This window comes from Netta rufina (genome assembly GCF_964035555.1).
Source record: "Netta rufina genome assembly, chromosome: 1".
NCBI classification, from domain to species: Eukaryota; Metazoa; Chordata; class Aves; order Anseriformes; family Anatidae; genus Netta; species Netta rufina.
Window position 1 is genome coordinate 191591908 of NC_140123.1, and position 13517 is coordinate 191605424.

Genomic DNA, 13517 nt, shown 5'->3' on the forward strand with positions numbered 1-13517 from the left:
TGACCAGCAGTGGGGACAACACTTCCCCTCGCTCATCCTCCCCGAGGCAGCCCCATCGCCTCCACCAGCACAGGCCAACGCCACCCCACAAGCTGGGGTCGCCTCACTGGGTGCACAGGTTCCTGAAGCACAGGGATGGTTTCCACCACACACAGTGGCAGAAAAGCCTCGTGGCGTAAATACTTGGCGGAGGGTTAAGCAGGCGCCCACTGCCCAGCTGGCTCATCAGACTAAGAGCACAAAATCCCCTGCAGCAACAAGGTTAGCCTGACAGAGCTGCTGGAGCCTCCCAGAGCTCGAGCGAGGAATACAAATTGTTTAATAATAAAACAGCATCAGAAGATTTTTTGTTCTGATAGGGAGATGCTTGCAGCAGCCGCTCCGTGCGATAGCCCACTTCCCGGCAGAGCTCCTGGGACACACCGGTGCCTCCTGCTGCTATTGACTCAGCAACCCACATACAACAACAAAAAAAACACATAAAATGTCAGAAGAAAAAAAAAAAGAAAAAAAAAAAAAACATTAAAAATTTATTCAACCTTTTTTCAAAGTGAACCAGAAGGCACCACAGAGAAAAGCATTCAGATGGCCTCTTGCGATATAGAAGCAAATTTTCAAACACGCCTCACCATTAGGGATGTTTCTCTTGCATCTTTCACATCAGTGTTTTCACTAATTACAATTGCAGCGATGGAGATAGCACACATATAATGGAAATGCCATTACAGGAAAGCGTAGGAGTACATCTGCTTTCTCAAAACAAAAACCATCAACCAAGGACCAGCCACAGAGACCTAGGAAAGGCTCGGCAGTAGAAGAAGCACCAAGCAGTCCCCCTGCAGTAGGAGAAGCACCAAGCAGCACGCTAAATGGGTTTCCAGTAATCACCAGGTTTGACAATTCATGGACTAGAGATGTCTGATATCTCTGGAGGGTTTCAGTTTTTTGGTTGTTTGGTTGGATTTTTTTTTTTTTGAGTCCATTTATATTTTTCTCTCCACTACTCTACTCAGAGCAATCCTCACTGAAAAGCCACAATGCCTCAAAGCTGGAAAGAAAACACTTTGCCTGCCAGTGGCTATTTAATCAGATGGGCCATAACCACCTTCCCCGCTGACTACGAGAGTGACACGGAAATGAAAGGTGATTGAATTCAGAGCAGCAGGAATGATGTGGGAGACCAAGTTCTGCCAACAAGGAGGCTGCAGGTACAGAAACAGGATTTGGTCTTGCAATATGGACTGGGGAGAGAAATATTGTTCTGCTTCCCTCTTTCAAGGGACAAGAAGAAAACCAGCCTTACATCTTTCTCTTGGAAGCTACTGGAAGTCAGTCCTGAGTATTCACCCTCCCCATGGCCTGCAAATATGGGTATCATTAAAAGCTTTAGAAAAATAACACCATTCCCAAGAAGGCTACTTCTGAAATAACCCTCCAGTGAAGCTACTTCAAGAGGTAACGATGGCAAGGTCTGTACACGGATTTTACTGGAAAGTAGCTAGAGGGACATGCACAACCAAGAAGAATAGATAACCTGTAAAAAAGCTACCTTTTACACACTCATACTTGAGGGGCATTTTAGTCCATTCAGTTCTTTCTGATGGTTGATTTTACACTGGATCTGCAGAGAAATCTTGTTCAAATTACGCCAGCCAAATCTGCTTCTGAGGCATCCCAAAAGCAGAGCCGTGCCACTGAACAGAGCACCAACAGCTAGGGCCAGAGCTGGAGCACGCCATCAGCCTTGGAGCCACTGGAACCACTGCTGGAACCACTGATAGCTGTGGGCAACACTCACCATTTACTGAAAACCTAAAGCCTGTTGCTGTAACATAAGGGTCGTGCGAAGTTTAAAACACCTTTGTGAAGTGTCTTGAACAAGAGCTGAGAGCAGAAGGTTCACTGTTTCTGCTGTGATCTTGCCAGAAAGTTAATGGCTACAGGACTTAGCAGGGAAGAGGGGAGCCCGCACACACGCAGCAGGCCAGTCACAAGCTACCCAGGGACTGCAGGTATGCAGCTGGCATTAACACAACAGTTGTAAGGATTTCTTTTCAAACCTGCAATGAACAGCACGTGATTTCTTAGAAAAACCTACGGAGTTAAGAGTAGTAGCTCAGAATCGCATAGAATTGTTTAGGCTGACAGGAAATTTTGGAGATCATCTGGTGCAGCTGGCCCAGGACCTTGCTCGTCTAGGGCAAGGTGTCCCAGCCCATGGCAGCAGGTTGGAACTAGGAGGGCTTTAAAGGTCCGTTCCAACCCAAACCATCCGAGGAGCCTATGCTTTATTACTCTTTAACCATCTTTGTGGGTGTGTGATCTCCAACCAGCACGATTCTGTGATTCTGCAGCTTCCACATCAGCTTTCTCCCCGTGACACTCTTCACACCGTTGCTGCCTTGCCTTGTTCTCTGACCTTACTGCCTCTGCTGGGTTTCCCAAAACCTACAGGTTCAAAACATCGAAACTGAAAACTCAGTTCAGCAGAAAAAAAATATCTCATCTCTGAGCCTGAAACAGAGAGCAGCCGGTTTCAGGAGATGGGGGGAGGTGATTAGGAAAGCCTCCCCAGTTTGACTGGCTGCCATCCAGCCAGCACCCATACACAGAAGCAAAGTTATTTCTAAAAAAAAAAATCACCAAGAAATATATATATAGAGAGAGAGAAATAATATATATATGCTATTCTGACACAAACCAAATTAAGGAAGAATTCATACCACTTTAAAGGAAAAAAAGCAATATTTTAGATTTGATAACATTATTCACACTACAGTTTTGCTTTCAGCCACCTCAGAATGCATTCTGCACATTTTTCTTTTTCAACTGAAGACCCGCTACAGTCTAGGAGAGCGAGTTAAATGTTAATCAACTATAAAAACATCTAAAATACATAACCAGTATTCATTATGTAGTTATTTTAATGGACAGATATTAATCAAATTTGAAAGCAAAGAACAGCTTTCCTTGCAAAGTAAATATGGCTGCAATGTAATCTTTTCTTTATCTTTCATATGAGAATGCTTTCATTTACACTTAGATGACATTTTCTAATATGCTCTCACTGTTAAAGTGCTCACACCAAATAAAAGATCCTTGCTGCAGGCAAGCATATTACTACCTAACTAATAAAGCTGATAAGTGACAAGATGTGAGGAAAAGAAAATGAAAACAATTAACTGGAAGTCTGTCAGAGAAACTATAAGCTCTACATTGTGTACCACAGCTACAAAATCTGAGAAGGGACAGCAGAAACCCCAATCTTTATCCACTGGAGTAACCAAGGCATTAGCCTCCTGACCTCGGTAAAGAATATGGTTCAGAAAAAATGTAATTGAAGGTTCTTTAAATTTAAACCACAAGATGCAGCTAATTATTGTACAGGAAACGTCAGATGACTTGATGGACTGAAATCATCATATTAAATGTATTTTCCACTTCTAAAATAGTCACTTACGACACTAATTACTAGAACTGCTACTATAATCTGCAGATTTACCACTGCAAAGCAGAGACGAGAGAGAGCACACAGCCCAATTTTAAGACAATCAATAGAAACCAGGTGTGAAAAGGCATCTTAGAATCCCATTACCATCCAGAAAGGTATTTTCAGTATGAGCACATACGCATTATAAAGAGTTCATTACGAAGTTCAGGAATGAAGTCAACAAACTTACTGACAGGAGAGTTAGAAATGATGGGATGGCTGGCTTGGGTAGATGAGGGGAGATGAGAGGAAGTGTGGGATGGATGAGTGGACCACGAGGTGGACTGAGAACTGGCTGGATGGCAGAGCTCAGGGGGCTGTGGTCAGCAGTGCAGACTAGTTGGAGGCCTGTAGCTTTTGGTGTGCCCCAGGGGTCTGTACTGGGTCCAGTCTTGTTCAACTTACTCATCAGTGATCTGGATGATGCAACAGGGCACACACTCAGCAAGGCTGCTGACACAAAGCTGGGAGGAGCGGCTGACACACCTGAGGGCTCTGCTGCCGCTCAGAGGGACCTCCACAGGCTGGAGGAAAGGGCTGAGAGGAACCTCATGAAGTTCAGCAAAGGCAAATGCAGGGTCCTGCACCTAGGGAGGAATAACCCCAAGCACAGGCTGGGGGCTGACCTGCAGAGAGCAGCTCTGCAGAGAGGGAGCTGGGAGCCCTGGTGGACAGCAGGCTGACCATGAGCCAGCAGTGTGCCCTTGTGGTCAAGAAGGTTTAACAGTATCCTGGGGTGCATTACGAAGAGTGTTGCCAGCAGGTCAAGGGAGGTGATCCTCCCCCTGGTGATCTACTCAGCCCCGGTGAGGCCTCACCTGGAGTACTGTGTCCAGTTTGGGGCTCCCCAGTACAAGGGGGACATGGAGCTACTGGAGTGAGTCCAGACGAGGGCTACAGAGATGATTAGAGGACTGGAGCACTTGTCATATGAGGACAGTTTGAGACAGCTGGGCCTGTTTAGCTTGGAGAAGAGAAGGCTGAGAGGGACTCTGATCAATGTGTATAAGTATCTGACGGGAGGGCATCAAGACAACGGGACCAGTCTCTTTTCAGTTGTGCCCAGTGAGAGGACAAGAGGCAATGGGCACAAACTGAAGCACAGGAACTTCCAGCTAAATATAAGGGGGCATTTCTTTACTGTGAGGGTGACAGAGCACTGGAACAGGCTGCCCAGAGAGGCTGTGGAGTCTCCTCCTCTGGAGATAGTCAAAACCTGCCTGGTGCCATCCTGTGCAACTTGTTCTGGGTGTCTGTCTTTGGACCAGATGATCCCCAGAGGTCCCTTCCAACCCCAACCACTCCGAGATTCTGTAAAAAGGTCGTGAAGGAGAAGCCCCAAGATAATTAGAATGATTAATTATGTATTTTAAGAAATTAGATTAATGTAGCAAAACAAAAAGAATAAAAACAAAATCCAAGCTCTTGTTCATAAAAAAAAAAATACTACGGAGATGGAATAACTTAGGCTTTTTTTTTTTTTTCAAGATCAGATAAATACATTATAAACATATCCTGTAACAACTAGGACTTCCACTACAGCTCAAATCATATCTAGCAGACAGGAGGGAAGGTGCGTCATATAAACAACAGATGAGCAACAAAAGCTGGAGACAGGATATTGAATGAGATGCACTTTTACTCCTAACGTAATAAAAAAGCTCTAAGGTACCAGGGATGTAAGTGTCTATCATTTCAACAGCATCAACAAATAACCAGCTTCAGCAGCAGCAAAAATACTGGGAAGGATTGGGAAGGATTCTTGGCAATTTTTTTGGTGTTGCTGTATTGATTACCAAAAAGGTTCATAAAACAAAGAAACAACACACCCCACAACTCATAATTGTCAGCCCTTCGTGCTTGGGGAATAAAAAAGGCTGATCATTAATATGAAGCACTAAGGAAGCCCTTACAGGAATTGGTGCCTGTGTGTCATTTTGTCATTCTGTCTCTCCTTCCCACCAGCTTGTACCAATCCTTTGCACCAACACAACTGAACCCACTGGTAAACCAGCTCTGTTACCATGTGTGGGTATCCCCCTGCCCACACAGGCTTTTATACCACTAATCTCCCTTAAATAGTTCACCACAAGATCCAAAGCCTGTACTGACCCCATTGGCAGAACCACACATGGTAACAGAGATTGGCCTAAACCATCTTGGGACACCACACCATCTACTTCCAAACTAAAATCAGGACGTGAATCACAAAAAAAAATACAAATAGCAAAGATATTCCATCCTGTTTCAGTGCTCTCACAGTCCAGTAGTAGAGCCATTAATCTCCATTAACATCAAAGAACAGTCAGAGCTCATTACAGAAATTTCTGTTGTTAGAGGTTCCAAATAAATAAGCAGAAACAGAAATTACTGAAACATTTCATTTCAGGAGGGAATGCCTCATTCACTGGGAAGGCATTCTTCGCTGACATGTAAAGGTGCACTGAGATACTTAAAAAAAACATAACTCTTATCTTGGTTAAAATATTCTCTATCACATATCTTAAGATGAACTGTCAAGAGCAAATTTTCATTAAAATGTTAAACTTTAATGCAAGTAACTTTAAATTTCGCTTCATTAAGAAGCTGCCTGTGGTGGTTTATGCTACTTGTAAGGGTTCCAAGCAGCTGTAGCAAATGGCTCCCCAGATGGAGGATTTGTGGAGGCCACTTGATAAAGAAGTGAGTTCATGGAGAAGAGAATCAGCAATGAAATATTAATAAACAGCTGAAAAGATGTTATGCTATGAGAAAGTTGGAATAGGAATTCAAGGTGGGTGAAATGTTTTGGTTTTAATTAAATAGGAAATCTGATAAACTTCTTATGTCTTGGACACTGGACATACAATTTAAATTTAATGTCTTTAAACATTACTGATTCCAGAAGTAGATCAGATTATACAGACACTTTCATCAATAATTTTCTTTCTGCAGTATTCCCACAAATTACAGTATAAGGTTGATACTTCATTTCTGACAAGAAGGGCACTCTTGTCATTACATAATTTCAGAACATTTCTCGCATCTGAGTAGTAATATTCAAAGGGATAAGGGCAGGAAACACATTAACTTTGTGAAAGTAGCAGTGAGTTCCACAGTAATCCTATATTCTTGATTGTCAGCCTCAAGAAGAACCATTTAAGTAGTTTGTGGGAAGAAGGATGTCTATCATTAACGAAGGACACGTTTTAACCACAAAGGGTATTTATTCTAAAAGACCATTAGCTTTCAAAAACACATATGTGAGCTGGAACAGTCACCAACCTTTATTCTACAGGCAGCTCTGAAGCATATTGTAAAGTCATCACCAATTATAAGAATTCACCAAAACAAAAATTAAGCCTTTCTGTAGTCTTGTAGAGTCCTTGTTACAGTTAACACTTCAGTTTTCAGTAATGACAGTCAGCCTGAGGGGATATTAGAGTGCCTCATTAAACAAGCTAATGGGAAATATTTGAGAAAGCAGCACATTTGTACACTGTTCTAGTACACTAACCACTTGCCTAGCAGATAAAGCTAAAATCTTCATTGAAACAGCTCTTATTTGAGAGCAAATATCAGGGAAAGGCTCATGTCCCCACTAATACCTAAGCTCTCCACCCACCACGCGTATCTAGTAAAGGCATTAACAGCAGTTAAAAATGGTTACTGGAAGTTGTATCAAGGATGTTTGGCAGAACTCAGCTACAGCAGAGCTCTGAAATACGTCAGCTCAGTGGGACAAAACACTAGCACTGAAAGCACATTAATCTGTGAGAACACAAATCTCAGTAACCAGCAGATTTAAGCGCAGCTCCTCTACACTGGGGGTCTAACGTCAGCAGACTTCACCAAAGTCTTGTACTTTACTTAAACACTAATTTATCCAAGCAGAATGAGCTGTTTCATCTTAGAGAAACTGTATTGTTGAACATCTAATACACAAAGTTGTTGCTGACGCTTATGTTCTTATCCAGACACTGACCCAAACCAGACTGACTATTATTATTAGTGCCAAAAACCTGTGTTGTTATATAGCGTCCAACTTGGAAGGAGTCCAATTCCCTAAAGAATCTGAAGGAAAATAAATGAAACTCTTACCTAACTGATATCGTTTCAACTGTATACAGCAACCTTATCTTAATGAGACAGAATGAATAACTCTTTCTGCTGTCCACTTGAAGACTCATCATTGTCATGGATATCAGTAGAGATCAGGAACATAGAATCATTATTCAGAAAGAAAAAAAAATAAGATAAAAAGATAAAATAATAAGTGTGCCACTAGAAATAACCACAACTGTCATATTGTAAATGCAAAACCAATTGAGATACCATTAATCTTCGTGAATTGCATCACATGCATAAACTCTCCTTTGATCAAAAGCTACAGATGCAAACCCAAATCTTTGGAAAAAAGAAAAAGAGAGAGGGAAAAAAAAAAAAGAGAGAGAGAGATGCCGAGTACAACTCTTGTGTAACAAAAGTGCTAAGATCTTTCTCTAACATCTCCAGGGCGGTATCTGGCAAGAATAGTATAAAGAAACCACCTATCATAGCAGACACACGACTATCTAACAAACCCAGTAATCATGAAGGAACTATTCATCACAGGAACTATTCAAATGGTTACAAAATGGGGAAAAAATGAGCCAAGACACTTCAGGCAAGATTGAAAAAAGCCTACCATTTACAGGCTAGAGCACGAAAGTTTATGAAAATAAAACCTAGTTTGTTCAGTTTGTTACTTAGCTTACTAAAATAAAAATTAAACCTGAAATCAGACATAAAAATTTGCAGGAATCTTTAGTGGCTTTTATAACTCACATAGAGTAAATATTATCCACAGCCAGAGAACTGCAAGCATTCAGTTCTATCAACTACCATCTGCATGCTGAAGGCAATACAAGACATGCCACAATCAGTGGACAGCTAGAGAATACGTAGGAGAGCTAGAGGGGGAAAATACAATTTTCACAATAGGAGGAAGGGAATTTTTCACAAAAGCAAATAGGAGTGAGAAAGTTTTTAAGGTCAGATGAAAATTAATATTTAAAAGCATTGGAACCACTTCAATTACAGGGTTCCCATTCAACCTCAGTGTAGTGGGTTTACGTGGCAAGGTTTTGGTAGCAGGGAGCCATAGGGGTGGTTTCTGTGAGAAAGATCTAGAAGCTGCCCCATGTTTGGGAAGGGCCCCATTGTTTTCCAGATCCGAGCCAATAAGCGATGTTGTTTTTCGCCTCTGTGAGAGCATATTTAAGACAGGGAAAAAACGCTGCGCCACACAGCAGCCGGGAGAGTGAGAGGAGTGAGGAACAGCCTTGCGCCAAGGTCAGTGTAGAAGGAGGGGGAGAGGTGCTCCAGGCGCCGGAGCAGAAGTCCCCTGTGGCCTGTGGTGAGGACCATGGTGAAGCAGGATGTCCCCCTGCAGCCCATGGAGTACCACGGTGGAGCAGGGTTCCACGCTGCAGCCCGTGGAGGAGACCACGGTGGAGCAGGTGGCCCTGCACCGACGGAGGCTGCCGCCTGTGGAAGACCCCTGCCGGAGCAGATTCTGGGCCGGACCTGTAGCCCGTGGAGAGGAGCCCACGCAGGAGCAGGTGATCTGGCAGGAGCTGCTGCCCGTAGGGGAGCCAGGTTGGAGCAGTTTTCTCCTGAGGGATGGACCCCGTGGTACGGACCCATATCTGGAGCAGTTCTGGAAGAGCTGCTGCCTGTGGGAAGCCCACGCCGGATCAGTTCATCAAGGACTGCATCCCGTGGGTGGGACCCCACAGCACAGGGGACGAGAGTGACCGAGAAGGAGCGGCAGAGAAGAAGTGCTGTAGACTGACCATAACCCCCATTCCCCGTTCCCCTGCGCCGCTCGGGGGGAGGAGGTGGAAGAGGGTGGATGGGGGGGGAAGGTGCTTTTGGTTTTTTTTTCTTTGTTTTCTCACTTCTCTCGCTTGTTAGTTGTAGGCAATAAATCTTACTATCTCCTTATGCCGAGTCTGTTTTGCCCGTTACAATAATTATTGCGTGATTTTCTCGTCCTTATCTCAATCCTTGAGCCCTTTTCACATATTTTCTCCCCATTCCTCTTTGAGGAGGGGGAGTGAGAGAGCGGCTGTGGTGGAGCTCGGCTGCCCACTCGAGCGGAACCACGACACTCAGCCTCAACGTTAGTACTATAGAACAGTTCCTTTGGGGCATAAATTTAAACATATATATTTTATCCAAAGTCACTTTAAGATTATTCAATGTTACATTAGTCCAAAAAGATGTAAAGAGAAAATCTAGTGTGAGTGTCAAAGTCAGGAGAGACTGGGATTTAATTAAATGCAGACAAAATACAGGCCTGCGTGCACCTCATGAAGTTCAACAAGGCCAAGTGCAAGGCCCTGCAGCTGGGCCAGGGCAATCCCCAGCACAAACACAGGCTGGGCAAAGATGGATTGAGAGCAGCCCTGAGGAGAAGGCCCTGGGGGTGTTGGTGGATGAGAAGCTCAACATGAGTAGGCAACGTGTGCTTGCAGCCCAGAAAACCAACCATGTGCTGGGCTGCATCAACAGCAGCACTGCCAGCAAGGCAAGGGAGGGGATTGTGCCCCTCTGCTCTGCTCTCATAAGACCCCACCTGGAGCCCTGTGTTCAGCTCTGAGATCCCCAGCACAAGAAGGACATGGATCTGTTGGATTGAGTCCAGAGGAGGGCAATGAGGATGATCAGAGGGCTGGAGCACCTCTCCTGTGAAGAGAGGCTGAGGGAGTTGGGGTTGTTCAGCCTGGAGAAGAGAAAGCTCCAGGGAGACCTTACAGCAGCCTGCCAGTGCCTAAAGGGGCCCTGCAGGAAAGCTGGGGAGGGACTCTTTGTCAGGGGGTGTAGCGATAGGACAAGGGAGAATGGCTTTAAACTAAAAGAGCGGAGATTTAGATTAGATATAAGGAAGAAATTCTTCACTCAGAGGGTGGTGAGGCCCTGGCACAGGCTGCCCAGAGAAGCTGTGGATGCCCCATCCCTGGAGGTGCTCAAGGCCAGGCTGGATGGGGCTTTGGGCAACCTGGGCTGGTGGGAGGTGTCCCTGCCCATGGCAGGGGGTGGCACTGGGTGGGCTTTAAGGCCCCTTCCAGTCTAAGCTATTCCATGATTCTGTGATATGTCTTTTTTTGGGTCACTTACAGAGCTATCAATATGTATTTAATAATTTGAAGTTTTCAACATTGAAATGGATTTTCTCTTTTTTTTTCTACAATGAACCAGGTAGGAATAGATTTGTTATTTCTGGAACAGCATTTCTACGAAACCCAAAGGGGAAGAAAAGCTCTTTCAAAAAATATACATATATGCACATAGGCAGGGAAGAGAGTATCACTGATTTTCAATACTGGATTTGCTATGGCTCTCTACACCTGACAGGTACCAAAAATTGTGATGAAGTATGTTTCAGAACCATTAAAAGAAAACAAGACTATTAGCCCTAAAAAGCTATTAAAAAAAAAACAAACAAACTACTAAAAGCACTGAGGTAGACAGACTCTGTGAACTTAAGCTGTGGAAAATACTTCATTGTGAAACAGTGAAGCAGCATATATTTACTTACAACTCAGTGAAACTTTTCTTTTTTAGCCATAGTACTGAGCTTTTCACGTCAGGAAAATAAGAGCATTTTATTTTTCTTCCACTTAAAAACCAGAAATACAGCATAGTTTTCCTTATGATGGCTTGTATAAACACATAAGACAGACTTTATTTCATTGTTTTGAAAGCGAAGCTTTAAGTTTTAATAAATAGCAATTGGTATCAGGAGTGCTTTGCTATAGACTTCTGTTAGCATGTGCAGAGCTTGCATAGTACAGCTGCTCACTTATATCTGGGAAAAACAGGCAGGTGAGCATGGCCAAGGCACAGGGAGAGATAAGGAGCTGCTTCCTCAGCCGGCCGCTCCTCCCCTCCCAGCAAGGCAGAGGATCAGGATGTGGATCTGCACCCGAGCAGCTCCTTTCCCACTCTGGCCTTGTCATCTGGTGGCTGACGTGGCCTTGTGCTAAGGCACGGGATCAGCACAAGCAGGAACAGAGCAGACGTCCAGCTGGTTCTGCTGACTCAGCCCAGCAAACAGCAACTTTCAGCCAGGAAGCATTGCCTTAGAGTGACCCTGAAAGACTTGGCAGAACCCATCTGCATAACCATTCATTTATGCTAGAAAGCCAGCATTAAAACAGTGCAATCCTTACATGTTTGTTTAAAAAAAAAACAAACAAACAAAAAAAAACAAAAAACAAAAACAAAAAAAAAAAAAAAAAAACACACACACACAAGAAGAAAACCTACATACACACAACCCCACGACAACGGCAGTTGAACATTTCAAGGCTTAGGGAAGATTTTCTGTGCAGATAAATTTTATTTTTAGAGGACAAGGTTAGGATTTGGAAGTTACACAGTAAATGAATACCCCTTTTACCCATTTCCACCTTTGCACTTCTGTTTATAAGCCACTTTTTCTGTCCTAGTAAAGTGATGCTTTATCCAACTTATGGAAGTACCCAGCTTTACCCAACTCTAAGGAAAGTGATATTTAAAACAAACGAGGCAAGCGTCAGAAGCTGAACTCGAGAATCATGCCTTTAACTTAAACTGGAAGCCCTACATCTTCAACTAAGAAATAACTTGGTTTTAACTCTGTTTCTACAAGAGCAATTATTAAAACAATTGAGCCGGTTAACTTTTCTGTTCACTGCTTTAGGTTTCACTCAGTTAACTGAAAATCCAGCAATGGACTCCAAACACGTAGCTTAAGATGAAGAGAAGAATGTGGTTTCTTAGTAACCACTTGTCATTAATTTCAAAAACAAATCTAGAAAGAGTAATTTCATTGCAAACTTAGTATTTTAGAGAAAAATTATGGAGTAACATTGAATGTGTTCACACACTCTTCTGGAAAGCCAGAATATTTATAAAAATACTCTGTCTAGTTTACATTCCCAGTAATTCTTTGTCTACAACACGTAAATACATCACAACTATCAATGAAGAAAACCATATTTTAACACAAATTACTGTATTTAGTTACCCAGTTATGCAAGACACAGGATCATTTCTAGGAAGACAGGTATCAGTTACAGGGCTTTATAGCTATTACTCTGAAGAGAAAAAAAAAAAAAAGAAAAAAAAGAAAAAAGCCTTTCTAGCCTTTAACAACCTAAAACACAATTTTCAAAAATAAGTTTCAATTATATCATTATAATGCAAGTATAATGCATTTGTGAATGTAAGCATAAGTATCATTGTCATGAAAATACGTCACAGTGAATGTTTTTTCTTTCCGTGGTAGATATTTCATTCACAGTGTTGTGTCTATGTGCTACATTTAAAACAAGTGATCCATGTAGAAATAATAAAACACATTTTTGACCGTACAGAAAAAAAAAAAAATGGTGTCTTCATTTGCAACACTAAACATTGGTGTGGGGGGATAGAAATCAATGTAAAACTTCTTCCTCAAGATAACTACAGGTTTTGCATGCTAGGGAGAACAAGGGTGTTCCCAGTATACACAGGTTAAGTCAACACCGTGAGTTTATAGTCCAGGCACTGCACATTTCCTTGCTTTATGAGAAGTGGCCTGTCAAATACCTAGCTGCCAGGCAAGTCCTCCCCAGGGTCTGGAGCTTCCCATTTCAATTATAGTTGCCTGGTGCCAGTGAAATGTGACTGTAACAGGAGATGGACCTGACAAGATGGAGAACCCCAGGTGAGGATCTCCCACGTAACGTGGTTAAGTCCCAGAAAGGATTTTGGCTGCTACAAGGACCTTGCACTGAAGCATCCTCATTAGATGGAAATTTCATCAAACCAGTGCTGAACTCCCTCAGGCCCCGCAGGCTTACTCCTAGAAGTGGCTTGTGATGGTCTAGACCAGCAGTCACAACTGCAGGGCGAGGTGATGATTCACTCAAGCTGTCAAGGAATACAAGGGTACTTCAGCCTGTTTTGGTGTGCATTTACTTCCCTTGGTTGCTTGTGCTGGCAAAAGAGAGATGTTACATGTGAAAAATGAGGC

At 43.1% G+C, this 13517-nt stretch overlaps 1 protein-coding gene across 1 annotated transcript in view; it reads right to left on the bottom strand.

Annotated features, from left to right (window-relative positions):
- Positions 1-13517, bottom strand: part of SLC2A13 (solute carrier family 2 member 13) — a 153667-nt gene that overhangs the window by 123341 nt on the left and 16809 nt on the right. The gene's annotated exons all lie outside the window — the stretch shown is intronic.